Genomic DNA, 22116 nt, shown 5'->3' with positions numbered 1-22116 from the left:
AGATCCCGGGATAAAACCTCCTGGTCCAAAGTATCTAACTTAAAATCAAGGGAGTTAAGAGCATGATTTAAAAAGGATTCATCAATGGCTTTTTTACTAAAAAGGAGTTGGTAAAAATTAAAAGCTGCCTTTAACATTCCTCCCACGGAAGTCTCCCCTTCTAGGTTTAAAATAGCGTCTCTTTTGTCGTTTACCTTTTTAAAAAAGAATCGGGAGCACTTCTCGTCTTCTTCTAGATGCTTCACGTGGGAGTTAAAAATTATTTGTTTACCTTTATCATCAAGACATTTTTTTATTTCAGCTTTTAAGTTTAAAATATCAGAATCCACATCAAACCCAACATCCTTCAATTTAAAAAGCACATGTAGACGCTTATTAAGAACATAAAACCACTGTTTCTTTTCTCTGGCTTTCTTCCTACCTGCTCGGATAAAAAATAATTTAATTTTTGGTTTAATGCCCTCCCACCAGTGCAGCATGGTCCCGTGGGGTTTTCTCTGTAATTGCCAGCACTGGTAGGTCCGCACAAACTCATTTTTAATTTCAGGGTCCTCCAGGAGCGTGGCGTTCAACCTCCAGAGGCCCTTACTTACTTTTTGCTCTCCCTCCAGCTCCAGAGACACATTTAGGAGTTTATGATCTGAAAAGATGTTATTTAAAAGCATGCATTTTTGAGGGGTAAAATCATGGGAGGCAAAAATAAAATCGATTCTGGAGCTCACTCTTCCATTAGACCATGTGGCGCCTGCGTCTCCTGGCAAGAGATCCTTCCAGCAATCGCGTAATTTAAAATCATCAATAAAATTTTTGAGCAGGTAGGTAGTGTGGTCTTTCCTATTTGCATCACCCCCCTGCCGGCACTCTCCTTCTCTTATGCAGTTAAAATCACCCCCTACCAGCAGGGGGGCAGACCCAACACAAAACAGTGGTAAAATATTAAAAAGTTCTGCCCGCTCCTGTTTGTCAGGAGGGGCATACACATTTAAAATACGAATTAAAAGTCCATTAATGTGCAGGTGGGTTAAAACAGCTCTGCCGGGCATAATCTCAATCACATTTTGTATAGAAATAAAATGGCCACGGCAGAGTAATCCCACACCTGTAGAACGACAGTCATTGGCTCCAGACCACACCGAAGGGCCCAGCTTCCAATCTTGTTTTAGATCCATATAGTCCATGCTGTTAGGGATTCCACACTCCTGCAGTAGGCAAAAATCAAAGTCCATAGTCTCAAGGTAAGAAAACAAAGCAGCCCTGCGAACAGGGCTCTTTAGGGACCTCACATTCAGTGAGGAGAATTTTAGGGTACTACAAGGCATAGTTTATGGAGAGTCAGTGTCCACTTCTGAGGAGCCCGACTCCGATATACTCTGGGAGTCAGGCTGCCCCGCATCCGGGGACGCGAACTCCACGATGTTCACAGGGTCAGAGCCGGACAGATGTTTCGACCCGACCCTTCCCCTGAATTCGCTTTCGTCCGAACTGCGGCATAACGTTTTCCTCTTTATTGTAGACACCTCCTCCTCTCTTGACCTCTTCCCCGTACTGGATAAATCCATCGTCGTCTCGTCCTCGTCCTCCTCACTCGACGTCACCTCGGTCTCCTGGCTGATGTCATCTCCGTCACGATCTCCGGCCACTGCTACCTCAGGTGCGGCTACAGGTTCCTCCGGATCGCTGGTCGTCTTGGGTTGCTCAGGAGCCTGTGAGGTCCCTTCCTTCTTCCTTATCATTCCGCCTACTGCATCTAAAGCCGTCAGCATCCGACCCTCTATTGGCGTGACAAGAGGGACCGACTCTAGCTGCCCGGCCGATCGGCGGCGGCTGGTGCTTGGGGTATCCCGCAAGGAGCCCCTACGTCTGGACTCCTTATTTGGCTCTTCACCAGCCGCCGTCTCTGCCCAGTCCCCTTTTGTGGGTATCGAGGACCGGCGAGACTTTTTGCCGACCGGCTCCGGGTTGGAGCTTGGGGCCTTCATTACAGAGCTAGAACAGCCCTGCTCGGCCCCCTTGGAATCCCTAGGACCACCCTCCACACGTGGCCCGGAGGGTATTGGCCCTGACCCTTCGGTGGGTCCCGGGGCATTACCAGCAGTGCCCGCACCTGTTGCAGGCTGCTGCCCTGGCCCCGGTCGGGGTGGCCCAGGTTTGGGTTCACCCCTCAATGACTGCGTTCTCTTTGGACATTCTTTGTACATGTGTCCTGTCTCCCCGCACAGGTTACACATGGTGCTGGAACTGCATTTGGAGGCCACGTGCCCAAGGCCTCCACATTTATTACAGCGTATGACATGACCCTCACTGCATGCGTCTTTCGTATGTCCATACGACTGGCAGTTCCAGCAGAACCGAGGCATCTGGGGGTAAAAGAGATATCCCCGGTTCCTCCCAATGGCAAAGTTGGCTGGCGGATGTATAAAGCCTCGTATGCCATTTGGGTCTTGGAAGAATTTCACAAAATACTTCCGCTTTCCATTCCAGAAGCCTTCCGCATTTTTAACTTCATGGCTGAAGTGGATTTCTCGACAGTATCGCCCAAGAAAGATCTCAATGTCCCTGGCAGGGACAAACGGGCTGTGCATCACCACGACAAGTGGAATAGATTCCTCCCCGTAGAGGAATGCGAAATAGAGCCCGTCCAGGCGCTCTTCTGTCTGGTCCGCACCAGACAGGGCTGCACAGATGGTGTCGCAGCAGGCCGCGGTACAAAAGGAGATGGTATATCGTCCGCGGCCTTCCTGGTCATTAAGACACAGGATGTTCTCCCGTCTGAGGCCGAAGAAGCCAAGCAGGATTTCCCCTACTATGAACTTCAGGTTCTTCCGCTGGCGATGTTTCTCCTCGACCTCAATCCGGATAGATTGTCGCAACTGGGTTTCCCCAGTCACGAATCCGTACGCAAACGGCATTTTCAGCTTGTCCCGACAAGGATTCGCCCTTCTAGGCCGTCCGGCGCAAGCCGTCCGCCTAGTGATCCCTTCTCGTTGCCTGAGGACTAGTCCGACTACCCAATAGCTGCAGGGGGGTGAAGTCAAGGCGATAAACCTGTGACGATCCCCCCAGGCCAAGTAGCCGGGTACCCCAGGCACCTTCTGACAAAACCTCCTGTATAAATACACTTGGTCTTAGCCAAAAGGCCGAGAAGCGATAACCCGAGCGGCCCTTGCCTTGCCCGAGCCTGTCCCATACTGCTGTTCACCCCTTGCAGCGATTGATTCAGCCTACTCCTAGGCAATTCCATGGGGCCCTGCAGGCTCACACACATTTACAGCTACTAAGCGGGAGGGAGGTGAATAAAGGCCGGAGAGGAAGCCAGACAGGATTTGCTTCTTTTGCTTGCACCACAATGCAGTGCTGAAAGAGGAGGAATCTACATAAAAACGCCTTCCTGGCAACGCCCAAATGCCCTGCTGCCATGCAGATAAACACTGGCAGCGGCAGCCAGTGCATGCCCACAGCCACCCCTTGTTCCTTCACACCTTGTATCAGCTTTAATCCAGTCCAGTCCGGTGCTGCCTGCTGAGCAGCACTGACCAACACTGCCTGGGCCCAGGCTTTTATCTATCTCTGAGGCAGGCCCCATTATGATGTCAGAAAGCTGGCTCTGGAATCCTGAGGGCTCCACTATGACACGTGCAAAGTTCCGTCTGAACTTTATATAAGACGGTGCGGCTCAGTCAGTCACTCAGTGTTGCCTGAGAGGGCAACACTGCAACAGCCGGCCGCCAGGCTGTCTTTTTTTTGCACATTTATTTGCCTCCAGGAAGCCACAAGAGGGAGACAAGGGACTGCAAAATGGAAAATAAGCATCCACCAACTTTACAGACAACTTCTCCTTGCTCCTACAACCTCCATCCTTGCACAGTTTGTTATTCTTCCAGGTAACAAAGTAACAAATCCAAATTGCTGCTCTCTTTGTAGGCAAGCAAGGGTTTGTTGCAACTGCAATTCTTACTTCTTCTTGAAATGTAGGGACGACAGTACATTCCATCACATCCATCTAGTGTACACAGGTAGGTCCATTGTGGCGGGTAGGCGGCTGGCTGCTTTAATGGCTGTTTGCTGTTCCCCTACTCCACTCCACTCCACTATTTGACTGTGGTGCTGCATCAATCAGTGGCTGGCTCAGGTGCAGCTCTTTAACTTACCTAAAAGGGAGGGCGGAGAGAAGACAAGGAAGGTGAATGAGCTGTTCCAATGTGAAATGCCGGAAACACAGAAGACACACACACACACACACACACACACACACACACACACACACACACACACACACACACACACACACACACACACACAACAAGAGGTGGCAATGTATTAATTAATTGCATTTAATAAATGAGCTCATTATCACACATGACTGTACAAATGCATTGTCCAACAGGTGTTGAAATAATGGGATTAAAAGGGGAGATCCCATCAGAAAGACAAAAACAATAGCAAACACAAATAGCACTTTTGGAATCTGATTTTAGTCAACACATAAGGGAAGGGTGCACCGGTCCTGGAAATACTGCAATACCAGGTCAATGCGTGGAGTGGACAGAGCAAGCTCTATTTCCATCTCCCTGTTCTAAAAATCCATTTAATATATGGTCCCCAGATAGGGGACGTATCAGATATTAAACTGATAAGAACAGATTTTTGATTTTTTACTTTTTTATTGAATTATTCAGAAAATACAATACATTATATCAGAAGAATTTTGCAAAACATGAACAACAGATAAGAACAAAAAACATCAAAGTCCTGACATCAGAAACATTTAAATCATGTCACCAAGCCTTTTCTAACCGCGCAAACAGCAAGCATCTCCAATAGTTCCTGCTTCAGGGGTTTACCATCCCATTCATTCTTGACCTCTTCCACCAACCAAGGTGGTATTTTATATGTTTCCATAAAACGGAAAAATTGTTTTGTCAAATGCGTCTCTATTATTCCACGCAAAACCTCTACATCCGCCTTCTTCCGTAAATTAATCGACTCTCTTATTATATCCTCTCTTTCTTCACTTTCTTCTTTAGATATTTTAGCTTTCCCAATTTTCCTTTTTTCAGCAATTTTACCTTTGCCCACATCAGTATCTTTAATACCTCCTCCTCCACTATTCTCCACTTTTTCCGTTACTGAAGAAACCTCTTCAATATTCGGTTTACTTTTCTCCCTGCTTGCTCCACTCTCTTGTTGCACTCCTCTTCTATGTCTCTTTGGACATATCCTGAAGACATGCCCACCCTCTCCACACATGTTACAAATCTTTTCCTCTTTGCAGTCTTGATAGTCGTGGCCTTCATGCAAACATTTTGTACACACAATCTTTTGACATTCTGCTGTATTGTGCCCATATTTCTTACAGTTCCTGCAAAAAATGTCCATTCCAGAAAAGAACAAATCTCCAGTCGTGTTTCCAATTTTAAAGCGAGCTGGTGGGGTTACCATTTTTCCTGAAGTTCTGTCCAGTTTCATTGAACAAAAAAATCTCCATTTTCCGGTCCAGAAGCCAAATTCATTCAGAACTTTGCCTTTCTCCACAACTTTCTCGCAATACTTCCCTAGGAATATACTAATATCCTCCTCTTCAACATATGGCGAGTACATCTTGACGGTCACAAGACGCTGCCACACAGAAAAGTGTGGTACCAACACCACACCTTCCAACTTTGGATCTTCACGTGACTTCAACAAGTTTACCGAAAACTTCAAATACGTTTCTTCATTGATGAACGTGACGTCATAGACACCTCTCTGTGGGTAGTCCATTACCGCCAGTATGTCCTCCTTGCTCAGCCGAAACAGTCCCAGCAACAAATCTTCGCTCAGGAAACGCAGGTCTTTCTTGGTCCTTTCCAGTTCCGTCACCGTAAAACGAACAGCATTCCTGGTCCTCATATATTCCGGTATGGCCTCCATTCTGATGGTTTTCAGGATAGACCTTCAACACCGAGGTGTCAGGTGGGTGATCGCTCCTCGTTGCCCTGGACTAATCCTCCTCCCCAATAGCAGCAGAGGGGTGAAGTCTCTTGTGAAAGAGACGATCCCCCCAGGCCAAGGAAAAGGGTACCAGGGCACCTCCTGACCAAGAAACAAGGCAATACCCTAAAGCACTACACTTGATCTTAGCCAAAAGGCCGAGAAGCGATAACCCGAGCGGCCCTTGCCTTGCCCGAGCCTGTCCCATACTGCTGTTCACCCCTTGCAGCGATTGATTCAGCCTACTCCTAGGCAATTCCATGGGGCCCTGCAGGCTCACACACATTTACAGCTACTAAGCGGGAGGGAGGTGAATAAAGGCCGGAGAGGAAGCCAGACAGGATTTGCTTCTTTTGCTTGCACCACAATGCAGTGCTGAAAGAGGAGGAATCTACATAAAAACGCCTTCCTGGCAACGCCCAAATGCCCTGCTGCCATGCAGATAAACACTGGCAGCGGCAGCCAGTGCATGCCCACAGCCACCCCTTGTTCCTTCACACCTTGTATCAGCTTTAATCCAGTCCAGTCCGGTGCTGCCTGCTGAGCAGCACTGACCAACACTGCCTGGGCCCAGGCTTTTATCTATCTCTGAGGCAGGCCCCATTATGATGTCAGAAAGCTGGCTCTGGAATCCTGAGGGCTCCACTATGACACGTGCAAAGTTCCGTCTGAACTTTATATAAGACGGTGCGGCTCAGTCAGTCACTCAGTGTTGCCTGAGAGGGCAACACTGCAACAGCCGGCCGCCAGGCTGTCTTTTTTTTGCACATTTATTTGCCTCCAGGAGGCCACAAGAGGGAGACAAGGGACTGCAAAATGGAAAATAAGCATCCACCAACTTTACAGACAACTTCTCCTTGCTCCTACAACCTCCATCCTTGCACAGTTTGTTATTCTTCCAGGTAACAAAGTAACAAATCCAAATTGCTGCTCTCTTTGTAGGCAAGCAAGGGTTTGTTGCAACTGCAATTCTTACTTCTTCTTGAAATGTAGGGACGACAGTACATTCCATCACATCCATCTAGTGTACACAGGTAGGTCCATTGTGGCGGGTAGGCGGCTGGCTGCTTTAATGGCTGTTTGCTGTTCCCCTACTCCACTCCACTCCACTATTTGACTGTGGTGCTGCATCAATCAGTGGCTGGCTCAGGTGCAGCTCTTTAACTTACCTAAAAGGGAGGGCGGAGAGAAGACAAGGAAGGTGAATGAGCTGTTCCAATGTGAAATGCCGGAAACACAGAAGACACACACACACACACACACACACACACACACACACACACACACACACAACAAGAGGTGGCAATGTATTAATTAATTGCATTTAATAAATGAGCTCATTATCACACATGACTGTACAAATGCATTGTCCAACAGGTGTTGAAATAATGGGATTAAAAGGGGAGATCCCATCAGAAAGACAAAAACAATAGCAAACACAAATAGCACTTTTGGAATCTGATTTTAGTCAACACATAAGGGAAGGGTGCACCGGTCCTGGAAATACTGCAATACCAGGTCAATGCGTGGAGTGGACAGAGCAAGCTCTATTTCCATCTCCCTGTTCTAAAAATCCATTTAATATATGGTCCCCAGATAGGGGACGTATCAGATATTAAACTGATAAGAACAGATACTACACTTGATCTTAGCCAAAAGGCCGAGAAGCGATAACCCGAATGGGCCGGCCGTTGACCGAGCCTGTCCCATACTGCTGTTCACCCCTTGCAGCGATTCAGCCTACTCCTAGGCAATTCCATGGGGCCCTGCAGGCTCACACACATTTACAGCTACTAAGCGGGAGGGAGGTGAATAAAGGCCGGAGAGGAAGCTACACAGGATTTGCTTCTTTTGCTTGCACCACAATGCAGTGCTGAAAGAGGAGGAATCTACATAAAAACGCCTTCCTGGCAACGCCCAAATGCCCTCCTGCCATGCAGATAAACACTGGCAGCGGCAGCAAGTGCATGCCCACAGCCACCCCTTGTTCCTTCACACCTTGTATCAGCTTTAATCCAGTCCAGTGCTGCCTGCTGAGCAGCACTGACCAACACTGCCTGGGCCCAGGCTTTTATCTATCTCTGAGGCCCCATTATGATGTCAGAAAGCTGGCTCTGGAATCCTGAGGGCTCCACTATGACACGTGCAAAGTTCCGTCTGAACTTTATATAAGACGGTGAGGCTCAGTCAGTCACTCAGTGTTGCCTGAGAGGGCAACACTGCAACAGCCGGCCGCCAGGCTGTCTTTTTTTTGCACATTTATTTGCCTCCAGGAGGCCACAAGAGGGAGACAAGGGACTGCAAAATGGAAAATAAGCATCCACCAACTTTACAGACAACTTCTCCTTGCTCCTACAACCTCCATCCTTGCACAGTTTGTTATTCTTCCAGGTAACAAAGTAACAAATCCAAATTGCTGCTCTCTTTGTAGGCAAGCAAGGGTTTGTTGCAACTGCAATTCTTACTTCTTCTTGAAATGTAGGGACGACAGTACATTCCATCACATCCATCTAGTGTACACAGGTAGGTCCATTGTGGCGGGTAGGCGGCTGGCTGCTTTAATGGCTGTTTGCTGTTCCCCTACTCCACTCCACTCCACTATTTGACTGTGGTGCTGCATCAATCAGTGGCTGGCTCAGGTGCAGCTCTTTAACTTACCTAGGAGGGAGGGCGGAGAGAAGACAAGGAAGGTGAATGAGCTGTTCCAATGTGAAATGCCGGAAACACAGAAACACAGAAGACACACACACACACACACACACAACAAGAGGTGGCAATGTATTCATTAATTGCATTTAATAAATGAGCTCATTATCACACATGACTGTACAAATGCATTGTCCAACAGGTGTTGAAATAATGGGATTAAAAGGGGAGATCCCATCAGAAAGACAAAAACAATAGCAAACACAAATAGCACTTTTGGAATCTGATTTTAGTCAACACATAAGGGAAGGGTGCACCGGTCCTGGAAATACTGCAATACCAGGTCAATGCGTGGAGTGGACAGAGCAAGCTCTATTTCCATCTCCCTGTTCTAAAAATCCATTTAATATATGGTCCCCAGATAGGGGACGTATCAGATATTAAACTGATAAGAACAGATACTACACTTGATCTTAGCCAAAAGGCCGAGAAGCGATAACCCGAGCGGCCCTTGCCTTGCCCGAGCCTGTCCCATACTGCTGTTCACCCCTTGCAGCGATTGATTCAGCCTACTCCTAGGCAATTCCATGGGGCCCTGCAGGCTCACACACATTTACAGCTACTAAGCGGGAGGGAGGTGAATAAAGGCCGGAGAGGAAGCTACACAGGATTTGCTTCTTTTGCTTGCACCACAATGCAGTGCTGAAAGAGGAGGAATCTACATAAAAACGCCTTCCTGGCAACGCCCAAATGCCCTCCTGCCATGCAGATAAACACTGGCAGCGGCAGCAAGTGCATGCCCACAGCCACCCCTTGTTCCTTCACACCTTGTATCAGCTTTAATCCAGTCCAGTGCTGCCTGCTGAGCAGCACTGACCAACACTGCCTGGGCCCAGGCTTTTATCTATCTCTGAGGCCCCATTATGATGTCAGAAAGCTGGCTCTGGAATCCTGAGGGCTCCACTATGACACGTGCAAAGTTCCGTCTGAACTTTATATAAGACGGTGAGGCTCAGTCAGTCACTCAGTGTTGCCTGAGAGGGCAACACTGCAACAGCCGGCCGCCAGGCTGTCTTTTTTTTGCACATTTATTTGCCTCCAGGAGGCCACAAGAGGGAGACAAGGGACTGCAAAATGGAAAATAAGCATCCACCAACTTTACAGACAACTTCTCCTTGCTCCTACAACCTCCATCCTTGCACAGTTTGTTATTCTTCCAGGTAACAAAGTAACAAATCCAAATTGCTGCTCTCTTTGTAGGCAAGCAAGGGTTTGTTGCAACTGCAATTCTTACTTCTTCTTGAAATGTAGGGACGACAGTACATTCCATCACATCCATCTAGTGTACACAGGTAGGTCCATTGTGGCGGGTAGGCGGCTGGCTGCTTTAATGGCTGTTTGCTGTTCCCCTACTCCACTCCACTCCACTATTTGACTGTGGTGCTGCATCAATCAGTGGCTGGCTCAGGTGCAGCTCTTTAACTTACCTAGGAGGGAGGGCGGAGAGAAGACAAGGAAGGTGAATGAGCTGTTCCAATGTGAAATGCCGGAAACACAGAAACACAGAAGACACACACACACACACACACACAACAAGAGGTGGCAATGTATTCATTAATTGCATTTAATAAATGAGCTCATTATCACACATGACTGTACAAATGCATTGTCCAACAGGTGTTGAAATAATGGGATTAAAAGGGGAGATCCCATCAGAAAGACAAAAACAATAGCAAACACAAATAGCACTTTTGGAATCTGATTTTAGTCAACACATAAGGGAAGGGTGCACCGGTCCTGGAAATACTGCAATACCAGGTCAATGCGTGGAGTGGACAGAGCAAGCTCTATTTCCATCTCCCTGTTCTAAAAATCCATTTAATATATGGTCCCCAGATAGGGGACGTATCAGATATTAAACTGATAAGAACAGATACTACACTTGATCTTAGCCAAAAGGCCGAGAAGCGATAACCCGAATGGGCCGGCCGTTGACCGAGCCTGTCCCATACTGCTGTTCACCCCTTGCAGCGATTCAGCCTACTCCTAGGCAATTCCATGGGGCCCTGCAGGCTCACACACATTTACAGCTACTAAGCGGGAGGGAGGTGAATAAAGGCCGGAGAGGAAGCTACACAGGATTTGCTTCTTTTGCTTGCACCACAATGCAGTGCTGAAAGAGGAGGAATCTACATAAAAACGCCTTCCTGGCAACGCCCAAATGCCCTCCTGCCATGCAGATAAACACTGGCAGCGGCAGCAAGTGCATGCCCACAGCCACCCCTTGTTCCTTCACACCTTGTATCAGCTTTAATCCAGTCCAGTGCTGCCTGCTGAGCAGCACTGACCAACACTGCCTGGGCCCAGGCTTTTATCTATCTCTGAGGCCCCATTATGATGTCAGAAAGCTGGCTCTGGAATCCTGAGGGCTCCACTATGACACGTGCAAAGTTCCGTCTGAACTTTATATAAGACGGTGAGGCTCAGTCAGTCACTCAGTGTTGCCTGAGAGGGCAACACTGCAACAGCCGGCCGCCAGGCTGTCTTTTTTTTGCACATTTATTTGCCTCCAGGAGGCCACAAGAGGGAGACAAGGGACTGCAAAATGGAAAATAAGCATCCACCAACTTTACAGACAACTTCTCCTTGCTCCTACAACCTCCATCCTTGCACAGTTTGTTATTCTTCCAGGTAACAAAGTAACAAATCCAAATTGCTGCTCTCTTTGTAGGCAAGCAAGGGTTTGTTGCAACTGCAATTCTTACTTCTTCTTGAAATGTAGGGACGACAGTACATTCCATCACATCCATCTAGTGTACACAGGTAGGTCCATTGTGGCGGGTAGGCGGCTGGCTGCTTTAATGGCTGTTTGCTGTTCCCCTACTCCACTCCACTCCACTATTTGACTGTGGTGCTGCATCAATCAGTGGCTGGCTCAGGTGCAGCTCTTTAACTTACCTAGGAGGGAGGGCGGAGAGAAGACAAGGAAGGTGAATGAGCTGTTCCAATGTGAAATGCCGGAAACACAGAAACACAGAAGACACACACACACACACACACACAACAAGAGGTGGCAATGTATTCATTAATTGCATTTAATAAATGAGCTCATTATCACACATGACTGTACAAATGCATTGTCCAACAGGTGTTGAAATAATGGGATTAAAAGGGGAGATCCCATCAGAAAGACAAAAACAATAGCAAACACAAATAGCACTTTTGGAATCTGATTTTAGTCAACACATAAGGGAAGGGTGCACCGGTCCTGGAAATACTGCAATACCAGGTCAATGCGTGGAGTGGACAGAGCAAGCTCTATTTCCATCTCCCTGTTCTAAAAATCCATTTAATATATGGTCCCCAGATAGGGGACGTATCAGATATTAAACTGATAAGAACAGATTTTTATTGAAAGCCCGAGCCGTGCTTTCTATCACCCAAGTGCATAAAAAGTGCAGAGGTGCCACACAAAAAGTGCACAAGGATGCGGTCTATCGCAGCCCTTCTCTTAAAAGAGAGAGGCCCCGCATAACCATTCCCTGACCCTCCAAACCATAGGCCTAGAGGATCAAGGATCGATGGTCCCCCCTCGCCGAAGCTTAGGGAGACCCAAACACACTCCTAGGCTTCTACCTGGGCTGCCACCCCAGTGTCCACCTAGGAGCCTGCATCCTAGTTGCACCTCCCCTCCGAAGAAGGGAGGCCGGGTTGCAGGGGAAAAAGGAACCAGAAGGCCACACATTTTCCCCCTAGACCTCAGGAGGGTCCCAAAAGGGCACCGCATCCCAAAATCCTTGTGACAAACGTGACAAACACACAGTGAAAAACAAAATTAAATAAGTGGATGTGCGCTGTGATACAGCCTGGACATCCGCCAGGTATATAAAAATTCCTCATCTCCCAGCCAGAAGGCCGGGAGAATAAAGGTGTGTGCTTAAAAGTGTGAAAGAAGAGTGCGTGCAAGTGTGCCTTCACTCAGTGGGATCCCACCCCCAGTGAGTTAGGGCACCCCAGGGTCACCAGCCCTGGGGCACATAGCAACTCGGGCTTTCAAACTACCCGACCTCCTGACCTCGATCCGGCGGTCGCCTGGTCACCTACAAATGGTACCTTTAAACCAAATGCGTACACCAGAGCGATGACCGTTGTGGTTCCCTGCCCTCACCTCGGCGTTCTGTCATCCCCCTACGATGGCCCACGTACCACCGGCAGGGATGATTACTAACCACTGATAAGAACAGATTTTTTGATTGAAAAATGCTTTATTGACAATCAATCGTCATCATACAAACATTACTGCGACGCAGCGCAAGCCATGAAGCAGCAAATAATAAATAATAACAGTCGTCGAACATAACATGACAGTATAATACACAGTACAGTCTAGCCTATGCTATACATTACACCACATGCTACACTAACATTCTTGCATTCACTAAAGCCAAACAACAAAGCATTACAGACAAGTGATGGGATAGGGGAGTGGGTAGGAGGGGATAGGGAAGGGGGAAATCACAGGCCCGAAGCTTTATTGAAAGACAACACACAAGAAGGGAGAGTGGGGGGAAGGGGAGTATCAGTCCTCTTCCTCATCGACGTCCGGGCTGTCCCAGGTGGAATAGTCTCTGAGCAGGCTGTGGATCAGCCTGCGGCAGTCCTGGACGGACACACTCTCTCTCCGCAAAATCAGACGGTTCCTGGCAAACCATATAGCGTCCTTAAAGCAGTTCATAAGGCGCCAGGCTTCCTGGATTGCTCCATCCGTGGTATTCCCAGGAAATAGTCCATAAAGTACCGAGCGGTACGACAGTCTGTTCCTGGGTACTGAGTCCTTGAGTTCATGTTCCAAGGCTTTCAACAGACCCTGTGCAAAGGGGCACTGCCAGAAAATGTGCAAAGATGTTTCCTCCGTGAAGGGGCACCTGGGGCAGTACCGGGTCTTGCACAGGTTGCGGGCATGCATGAATGACCTAAGAGGCAGTCCTCCCTGGATGGCCATCCATGAAATGTCCTTGTGCCCGTTGGTCAACCTGCCAGATGACACGTTAGTCCAAACAGTCTCCAACGTGTCGGCATGAAGCCCTGGAACAGACTCCAGTGAGTCCTTTGCTCTGATGTGCTTGTGGATCGTCTTAGGTTTCCACAAGTCGGGCTTAAGACCCTCCAGTTGATGCTCCCTCACGAACCGGACGACATCTCCGTAGAACCAGGGAGCGTGCCAGTTGTAAGGGAAGGAGCTGTCCCACTTGTCCCAGCCAAAACCTCGCCAGAGGGGAAGGAGGAAGTAGCGGGACATGGCCTTGCCCGCAGAGCCGTTTGCTGTCCTCAGAGTCCTACGAACACAGTCACATACAAAAGCGATCCGCAGCAGAGTGGGAATGTCGGGTATACCCTTCCCACCTTTGCGGGGCTCCTTGTACATAACAGTCCGCTTTACTCTGTCCATTTTCGAGCCCCAGATGAAGCGAAACACAGTCCTGGTAATGGCCCTCGAGACGGTGGCAAGAGGGGGCCATGCCTGTGCAGTGTATTGTAGCACAGGCAAGACTTCGTTACGCAGGACCATTGCTTTGCCCTCAATAGTGAGTTGTCTGAGGCTCCACAGTCCGATCCTTTGGTTGACTTTGGCCAAGCGTTCTTCCCACGACTTTAGGGCTGCACCTTCCTTACCGAACCAGACTCCCAGAATTTTGATGAAGTCCGGCTTGATAGTAAACGGGAAGGAGGCAGGAGAAGGCAGGTACCACTTTCCGAAGAGCATGGCTTCCGACTTCCCGCAGTTGACTTTTGCCCCTGAAGCGCGTCCGAACTCCTCACAGGTCTGGACGAGTGCAGTCACCGAACTCTGGTCAGCGCAGAAGACGGTCACGTCGTCCATGTACAGCGAGCATTTGACCTCGAAGTGTCCTGGACCTGGTGCGGTGATCCCTCTGATCTCTCCATTCTGCCGGATAGCCTCTGCGAAGAGCTCTATAACACAAACAAAAAGGAGAGGTGAAAGAGGACAGCCTTGTCTAACCCCCGACGATACAGGAAAGGGGTCAGTCTTCCAGCCGTTCACCAGCACCGAGCTGTAAATGTCGCAATACATCAGGTTAACATACAAACAGAACAACCTGCCAAGCCGCAGCCTACGCAGAGCCTTACCCATGAATTCGTGAGAGACCCGGTCAAAAGCCTTCTCCTGATCCAGACTGACCAGGGCCGCGTGTGTACGGCGGCTTTGCATGTAATGCACCGTGTCCCTCACCAGGGCAAGACTGTCGGCCACCCTACGGCCAGGAATGCCGCAGGTTTGGTCCGATCCGATGATCTGTCCGATGACAACCTTCAGTCTGTTGGCCAATACTTTGGCGAGGATCTTGTAGTCCACGTTCAGGAGAGAGATGGGACGCCAGTTTTTCAGGTCACATCTCTCCCCCTTCCGCTTATACAAGATCGTGATCATGCCTTCTCTCAAGGACGGTGGCATTCTACCCTCCACCACCATCTCCTCATAGAGCTCCAGCAGGTCCGGACTGATCAAGTCCCCCAGCGCTACATAGAGCTCTGCTGGGAGACCATCACTGCCCGGGGTCCTGCCGGGTCTGAAGGATTTAGCGGCAGAGAGCAGTTCCTCCACTGTCAGGGGTACATCCATAGCCTCCGTACCTGCAGGATCAAGATGATTAGTGATACCTGACAGGAATTTATCGGCGGCTTCGGGGTCAGTGGTTTTCCGGGAGTAGAGGCTTCGGTAGTAGTCTGTGACGACTCCCATCACCTCCTTCTTCCCAGAATGCATGTTTCCGGTCTCATCTCGAAGTTCCTTCAGGGGCGTGTGGCCGGCATGGAGTTTCCTGAAAAAGAACGAGTTACATTTCTCACCCTTCTCCAGGTTCTCCACCTTGGAACGAAAGACAATTCGCTTGGATTCCTCCTCAAAGTGCCTTTTCAGGCCCTTTTTGGCTTCCTCCAGCTCCTTCCTGACGTCCCAGCCGCATTGAAGGAGGTCTTGCAGGGATCGCAGCTGACGCTGCATCTCTCTGAAGTCTCTCTTCCTCTCACACGCCTGTTGACGACTTTTTGCCTGAAAGAAACAACGAAATTCAACTTTAACATATTCCCACCAGTCACAGGTTTTGTCAAAGAAAACTTTATCATTCCTCCAAACAATATAGGCGTCTCTAAGTTCCGCCAGTACCTCCTCTCTTTCCAGCAGGGCACAATTCAGCTTCCAGGAGCCAGGGCCGGGAGGAAAACCGTGGCCGATGGCACCCTGGAAGAGAATGGCCCTGTGGTCAGAGAAGAAGCAGGGGACCATGGAGTGCCCATGCTGCTTGACTGCCCGGGAGGTGAACACAAAGTCAATCCGAGAACGAAGTGAGCCATCGGGTCGGCTCCATGAATAGTTCACAGAGCCAATCCCCATGGAGCCCACAACGTCCTGCAAGGATGCTTCGGTTACCATCTCGATAAGCAGTTTGGAACTGACATCCAGTTTGATTGAAGTGCCGGAACTTCGTCCATCCTCTTCGATGGGGCAGTTGAAGTCCCCGGCCATCACCACTGCCCTAGTGGTGGCGAGCTGGGTCCGCAGGGTCTGGAATAGTTCCAGGCGCTCAGCCTTCATAGGGGGAGCGTACACGTTGATGAGCCTAATCGGCTCTCCTGCCCAGGAACCGTCTACGACCAACAAGCGGCCGCAGGCGAGCTCCTGGACAGAGTCAACAGTAAATACGCTTCCCCTAATCAGGATGGCAACCCCTGCAGACTTACAGTCGCCCCCACCAGACCAGTAGGACGGGCCATGGGTCCACTGCCTGGCCAGATGATGGTATGACCTGGAAGAGGGGAGAGTACATTCCTGCAGCATAAATACATCACTCGACTGCTTGGAAAGAAAAGTTAGCACCATCTGACATCTAGTCCTATCTCTAACACTCCTCACATTGAGGCTAAAGATGTTAAGTTTAGCAGCCATGGGGGAGAATAAAGAAGGTTAGTGCAAACGATACACCTTAGTTACCAGTCCGGTCGGGCGGATCCTCCTCTCCTGGCGGGTCCGGAAGATCCAGCAGGCCCTCTGACAAAAATTGTTCCAGGATTGTAGCCACCTGGATGTCTGTTGTGAAGTCGATGACCTCATGTTCAGACACGAGTTCCTCCACCATCTGCTCCATTTCCTCCTGCTGCGCAAGGGAATCTTCGCAGATTTCCACGACTTGTCGCTTTGAGGACTCAGCAGCTGGGCTGTCCCTCACCTTTCTCTTCCTCTGGATGGCACCTGAGGAGACAAGAGGGGGAAAATCCTCCAGGGAGAGGACTCCAGCAGCTGGAGGGGAAGATGTTAGTGCTGCTGGAGCTGGGGAGAAGGGAGGCTGGGTTGGGAGAGGTGCAGGTGACAGGACCACTGAGATGGGTGGGTAGGAGAAGGTGAGAGCCTCAGTGGGGGTGACAGGGGTTGGGGACGGGGGGGTGGGGAGGGCCGGGCGAGGGAGGGTGGGAAGGGTAGGGCGAGGGAGGGCCGGGAGACGGGGGGGAGGGACTGTCGTCTTCTTACCATCCTTCTTATTCCCGGTCTTCTGCGCCGCTGGAGCTCTGGCTGGGGCGGGGTTCCCTCTGGCCGGAGCTTTCGCCGCTACAGTTGCCCAGGATCAATCCCTCTTCGGGCAGTCCTTGTAGGAGTGGGCTGCTTGTCCGCAGAGGTTGCACATTGTCCGTTTCGGGCAGTCTTTGGTCTCGTGTCCTGTTACCCGGCAGTTCTTGCAGGCGTCCTCCTTGCAGTCCTTCACCGAATGACCCTTCTTGCTGCATCTCCTGCAGATCTGCGGCATGTCCGGGTAGTAGATGAGGCCGTAGGAGTTGCCCAGCGAGAATGACTGGGGCAGGTGTTGGAGGCCGTCTTCCGCGCTGGAATCCTTGTTCAGTCGGACGATTACCGACCACTTGCCAGTCCAGAAGCCGAGTCCGTTCAGGATGTGGGTGGGTTCCCTCACCACTGTGCAGAACCGCTTCAGGAGCGTGGTGATGTCTTTGCCGGGGGTGTGTGGGTTCCGCATTGAGACCGTCACCCGCCTTTCCTCTCTTTGGACAGGGCAGTTGCCCACAAAGCGAGAGAAAGGGGATTCAGGCCTCGCCGCTTTCACCATCTCCCAGTACCTTCTGCAGATGTTGATCGAAGCGAAGGTCACGAAGAACATCCCGGTCATGAAGGCCTGGATGCTGATGGTCTCCGGCTTAGCGAAGCCCTGGTCCAGGAGCATCTTCTGGCAGAACACTTCTTCCGTCATGTCCGGCACTCTCCCGTCCACCTCCTTCAGCTTCAGGGCCACCGTCTGCTTCATCCAGGGCTCCAGGGTTGGAGCAGCCTGGTTCGGCTTCCTGGTGGCCTGTTGGCTTGAGGAGGCTTCAGGAGGAGATGTCCTGGCCTGGGCCGGCTCACCTGGTCCATCAGCCTTCTTCTTCTGGGTGGCAGGGTTGCTGGTTGAGGCCATGGCTTCTTCCAGCTGTTCCTGTCGCTTGGGGAGGATCTTCGATAGCTCTTTCCCGAAGGGGGCGGAGCTATGCAAATCTTCTCCTTGCTGGCCGAGGTTCTTCCACGAAATTTCTTCCGCAGCGGTTCCTCGTCGAGCTTCTTCTGCGGCCGAGCTTCTTCAAAGATCCCCTTCAGCAGCGGCTCTTCTCCGAAGGTCTCTGTCGCAGTTCTCCTTCTTCTTCCCGGCAGCGATCTCCCGGAGCTTCTTCCCCGATGGCGGCTTCTCCCTTCTGGATCGTCGTCTTCGCTGGTTCTTCTCCGCAGTTCGTCGCCGGCTTCGTCTGGAACGCTCTTGGATCGCTAAGCTAGTGTTTATAGCCCCCAGTGGTTCTCCGAGCTATCTATCCTTACAAGGACTGATAAGAACAGATACTACACTTGATCTTAGCCAAAAGGCCGAGAAGCGATAACCCGAATGGGCCGGCCGTTGACCGAGCCTGTCCCATACTGCTGTTCACCCCTTGCAGCGATTCAGCCTACTCCTAGGCAATTCCATGGGGCCCTGCAGGCTCACACACATTTACAGCTACTAAGCGGGAGGGAGGTGAATAAAGGCCGGAGAGGAAGCTACACAGGATTTGCTTCTTTTGCTTGCACCACAATGCAGTGCTGAAAGAGGAGGAATCTACATAAAAACGCCTTCCTGGCAACGCCCAAATGCCCTCCTGCCATGCAGATAAACACTGGCAGCGGCAGCAAGTGCATGCCCACAGCCACCCCTTGTTCCTTCACACCTTGTATCAGCTTTAATCCAGTCCAGTGCTGCCTGCTGAGCAGCACTGACCAACACTGCCTGGGCCCAGGCTTTTATCTATCTCTGAGGCCCCATTATGATGTCAGAAAGCTGGCTCTGGAATCCTGAGGGCTCCACTATGACACGTGCAAAGTTCCGTCTGAACTTTATATAAGACGGTGAGGCTCAGTCAGTCACTCAGTGTTGCCTGAGAGGGCAACACTGCAACAGCCGGCCGCCAGGCTGTCTTTTTTTTGCACATTTATTTGCCTCCAGGAGGCCACAAGAGGGAGACAAGGGACTGCAAAATGGAAAATAAGCATCCACCAACTTTACAGACAACTTCTCCTTGCTCCTACAACCTCCATCCTTGCACAGTTTGTTATTCTTCCAGGTAACAAAGTAACAAATCCAAATTGCTGCTCTCTTTGTAGGCAAGCAAGGGTTTGTTGCAACTGCAATTCTTACTTCTTCTTGAAATGTAGGGACGACAGTACATTCCATCACATCCATCTAGTGTACACAGGTAGGTCCATTGTGGCGGGTAGGCGGCTGGCTGCTTTAATGGCTGTTTGCTGTTCCCCTACTCCACTCCACTCCACTATTTGACTGTGGTGCTGCATCAATCAGTGGCTGGCTCAGGTGCAGCTCTTTAACTTACCTAGGAGGGAGGGCGGAGAGAAGACAAGGAAGGTGAATGAGCTGTTCCAATGTGAAATGCCGGAAACACAGAAACACAGAAGACACACACACACACACACACACAACAAGAGGTGGCAATGTATTCATTAATTGCATTTAATAAATGAGCTCATTATCACACATGACTGTACAAATGCATTGTCCAACAGGTGTTGAAATAATGGGATTAAAAGGGGAGATCCCATCAGAAAGACAAAAACAATAGCAAACACAAATAGCACTTTTGGAATCTGATTTTAGTCAACACATAAGGGAAGGGTGCACCGGTCCTGGAAATACTGCAATACCAGGTCAATGCGTGGAGTGGACAGAGCAAGCTCTATTTCCATCTCCCTGTTCTAAAAATCCATTTAATATATGGTCCCCAGATAGGGGACGTATCAGATATTAAACTGATAAGAACAGATTTTTTTTTTTTTTTTTTTTTTTTTTTTTTTTTTTATCTTTTTTTTTTTTACTCAGATCACAAGTCTCAAAACTTAAAATCACCATCTTTTTCTCTTCACAGATCTCAAGACTCACATCATCATCGTAAAAGGTAAGTATATTTATACATTATTTCCCCCTAAATATCTATTCTACACTCCCATTACAGAATTCCATTTCTTTTGCTTCCATTTTTCTTCTGCTTTCTCTATTCCTAGTTCTTTCTTTTCTTTCCAAAAATAGATAAATAAATAATTTAGGCTTAGACGTATGCAATCATCAACAGTTAAAGCATCCCTTTTAAATAGTAAAATATTCCTGGACCTCCATAGCGCCATTTTAACTGATGCTAAGATCAGCCAAACTATTTGAAACTCATTTTCCCCGATTCCAATTCCATAAAATATCAAGTTAAAATTAAAATAGTTAACTTTACTCACCATGCTCACCAACTTACTTATCTTTTTCCACACTTTTTGTGCAAAATCACAATTCCAGAAAACATGCATTGTGGTTTCATCATCAATACAACCACTTCTAGGACATTGGCTATTCCGATTCAGTCGTCTTTTATATTGGAAATCCTTTGTTGGTAAACAATCCTTTATCATACACCATAATAGATCTTTGTGATCATTAGACAAACAAAGATGGTTAACACATTTCCAAATGTTTTTAACTACCTGGGGAGTAAACCGTTCAATCGGGCTGCAAATGGTTCTACCCTCTAAGACTTTTAATATTTTTTTATGATTAATAAGAACCTCTTTTCCTTCTTCTGCCAGATTGAACTCTCTTATAATTTTCTCTAAGATTAAATAGTTCTCTGGAGGCAACCACCTATATGGTCTCTTTAAATCTATATTGATCCATTTATACTTCCTTATGAAAAAACCAACATTATATATTACAAAGGCTCTCAACTTTGATTCAGGTCCACATAGGATACTAATACACTGTGATAAATACTTACAAAATAAAAACTGTCTAAGATCAGGGAAACCCTTACCACCATTTCCTTTTGATTTATATAACTCTACTCTCCTTACTCTCTCCATTTTTGAACCCCAAAAGAAGTTAAAACATACCTTAATAATTCTTTTCATCATAATGTTTGAGGGCATAAAAACAGCAGATACATATAAAATCAGAGGCAATAGAACTTGTTTAATCACTAAGATTTTCCCTTCCATTGATAGGCATCTTAGTTTCCAAAAATCCACCTTCTTTTTAACCCTTTCCAAGAGAGATTCCCAATTTTTTATACTTCCACAGTTTTGTGAGAAATGAATACCTAGAATTTTCATATCTACTACACTTAATAATTTACATTCCCTTTCCAACTTAAGATTCCCTATCAATAAAACCCCTGATTTTTCCCAGTTTATTTTAAAACCAGATGCACCATTAAACCATTCAACTACTCGTAATACCCTATTAAACCCTCTCAAACTTCTAACTAAAACCGTAATGTCATCCATATATGCCACAATTTTAACTCGCTCATTTTTATTCCCTGGCATAAAAACACCATCAATAACTTTATCCCTTCTTATTGCACATAAAAGTGGTTCCACGGCACAAATAAAGAGTATTGGCGACAAAGGACACCCTTGCTTCACTCCACAATTCATTTTAACCTTTTCCGATAAAAAGCCATTCACTGAAATTTTACTGAAACAACTAGAATATAAACTCTTAATACACTTAATAAACATATCAGGACAACCAAGCTTTTTTAAAACCTGAAATAAAAACAAATGGGAAATTCTATCATATGCTTTTTCGAAATCTAATGAGATCAATGCCAAATCCTGATCACGATCTTTAAAATCCCATAATACATCTCTAATCAAGAGTAATGAATCTGTAATTTTTCTCCCTGGCACAGCACATGTCTGATCCTCCTCAATTACCGATGAAATTACTTTTTTCAAACGATTAGCAAATAATTTTGCATAAATTTTATAATCCATGTTTAGTAACGTTATAGGCCTCCAATTCTTTATCATTTCTTTATCCCCTTTCTTAAAAAGTAAAACAATTAACCCTTCAGACCATGATATTGGCATTTTAAAAGAGGATAGCACCCTAAAAATGATATCACAAAAATCCACAC

At 48.1% G+C, this 22116-nt stretch overlaps 5 non-coding genes and 3 pseudogenes across 5 annotated transcripts; all 8 read right to left on the bottom strand.

Annotated features, from left to right (window-relative positions):
* Positions 1–4488: 4488 nt before the first annotated feature.
* LOC142698858 (U2 spliceosomal RNA) lies at positions 4489–4686 on the bottom strand. Its single transcript, XR_012865815.1, has one exon. It is a non-coding gene; the product is annotated as a U2 spliceosomal RNA (small nuclear RNA).
* Positions 4687–5998: 1312 nt separating this feature from the next.
* Positions 5999–6140, bottom strand: LOC142698880 (U2 spliceosomal RNA; annotated as a pseudogene).
* Positions 6141–7451: 1311 nt separating this feature from the next.
* LOC142698857 (U2 spliceosomal RNA) lies at positions 7452–7642 on the bottom strand. Its single transcript, XR_012865814.1, has one exon. It is a non-coding gene; the product is annotated as a U2 spliceosomal RNA (small nuclear RNA).
* A 1280-nt stretch (positions 7643–8922) lies between these two features.
* Positions 8923–9113, bottom strand: LOC142698856 (U2 spliceosomal RNA). The gene has a single exon (XR_012865813.1). It is a non-coding gene; the product is annotated as a U2 spliceosomal RNA (small nuclear RNA).
* A 1284-nt stretch (positions 9114–10397) lies between these two features.
* LOC142698855 (U2 spliceosomal RNA) lies at positions 10398–10588 on the bottom strand. Its single transcript, XR_012865812.1, has one exon. It is a non-coding gene; the product is annotated as a U2 spliceosomal RNA (small nuclear RNA).
* Positions 10589–11868: 1280 nt separating this feature from the next.
* On the bottom strand, positions 11869–12049 carry LOC142698864 (U2 spliceosomal RNA; annotated as a pseudogene).
* A 6393-nt stretch (positions 12050–18442) lies between these two features.
* On the bottom strand, positions 18443–18544 carry LOC142698879 (U2 spliceosomal RNA; annotated as a pseudogene).
* A 1280-nt stretch (positions 18545–19824) lies between these two features.
* On the bottom strand, positions 19825–20014 carry LOC142698873 (U2 spliceosomal RNA). The gene has a single exon (XR_012865824.1). It is a non-coding gene; the product is annotated as a U2 spliceosomal RNA (small nuclear RNA).
* Positions 20015–22116: the final 2102 nt, after the last annotated feature.

This window comes from Rhinoderma darwinii, unplaced genomic scaffold (assembly GCF_050947455.1).
Source record: "Rhinoderma darwinii isolate aRhiDar2 unplaced genomic scaffold, aRhiDar2.hap1 Scaffold_1039, whole genome shotgun sequence".
NCBI classification, from domain to species: Eukaryota; Metazoa; Chordata; class Amphibia; order Anura; family Rhinodermatidae; genus Rhinoderma; species Rhinoderma darwinii.
This window is presented reverse-complemented; position numbering and strand designations above follow the sequence as displayed.